Source organism: Morone saxatilis, unplaced genomic scaffold (genome assembly GCF_004916995.1).
Source record: "Morone saxatilis isolate NCDOM2014 unplaced genomic scaffold, NCSU_SB_2.0 Contig16, whole genome shotgun sequence".
NCBI lineage: Eukaryota > Metazoa > Chordata > Actinopteri > Moronidae > Morone > Morone saxatilis.
This window is the reverse complement of record NW_023339718.1, coordinates 9,042,951-9,044,217: the sequence shown is the minus strand read 5'-3', so window position 1 is coordinate 9,044,217 and position 1,267 is coordinate 9,042,951.

Here is a 1,267-nt window from a genome sequence, read left to right as displayed (position 1 = left end):
CAAATTGTGATGTCTAGACGACTGGGTCAGAACATCTCTAAAACTGCAGCTCTTGTGGGGTGTTCCCGGTCTCCAGTGGTCAGTACCTATCAAAAGAGGTCCAAGGAAGGAAAAGCAATAAACCGGCAACAGGGCCAAGGCTCACTGATGAGAGGGAAGGCTGGCCTGTGTGGTCTGATCCAACAGACGAGTGACTGTAGCTCAAACTGCTGAAAAGTCCACTATAAATGACACATACAGTATTTCTCAGCACATTAAACAATCCAGGGTATATTGTATTGTGATTTAGCTCATATTTTTCCATCAGCTCAATACACCTAATGACACCAATTACTACCTAATACCCATGAGATTCAGCACTCATTACCATCGAGAACAGACTATCTAGAGTTACAAAATCAAAGAGTTTTTTTTAACCTTTATCTACACCGTCTACATAAGTCAGTTATGATATGTAACCTGACATTAATTTTAGTCTGCCTACCACAGTGGTCCCCCTCCTGTTAAAGTCCCTCTTGTGCTCCGCTTTCTTGTCTTTCTTTAGCTGTTCCTGTCTAATAAAACCTCCCCAAAATAGTCAAATAAAACAGTGCTCCTTAAAATTATCACTTACAGCGCAAACTTTTTTAAAATTCTCTACATGTGCTTGTAGTTTGTATGAAATTTGCAATATGTTGAATATATTGTACGCTGCCATCTGTTATAATTACATACTGGATTACAAGAAATCAGACGCAGTTGTAAGATACTGAGATCAGGATATGATCGTGTACTTACTGTAAGATGGGAATTGTTATGCTAATTTCTTGTTGTTATTTTTATATTAGCCCATTGTTGGTCTGAACAGAAAGGGGGCGGATAGGTAGTCATGATAGCCTACGGTGAATTCCTTTCTGCATCTGACATAATGATCTGCTGGAAAGTTCACGTGCAATGTACAACAGTCTTTGACAAACCAGTATGCATTCTTCTTGTGGTTGCACAGTGCGGGAATAACCACACTGCCAATCAGACACTGCCCATACTGCATTTTCCAGCATATGTCACTCAAAAAAACATTACTCAACATTCTGAGTAAAAGCAGCACGTAGATGACACTTCTATGTTTCATATAAGTGAGGTCTAATGGATTTCCTTTCAGATAAAAGTGTGAAAATGTGCATCTGTTTTTTTTAAATAAAATAATGTTTTTAAACAATCCTTTTAAAGAACATTGACAAAGTGTTCAAATAATTTTTCATTTAATTATGACACACACACACACACA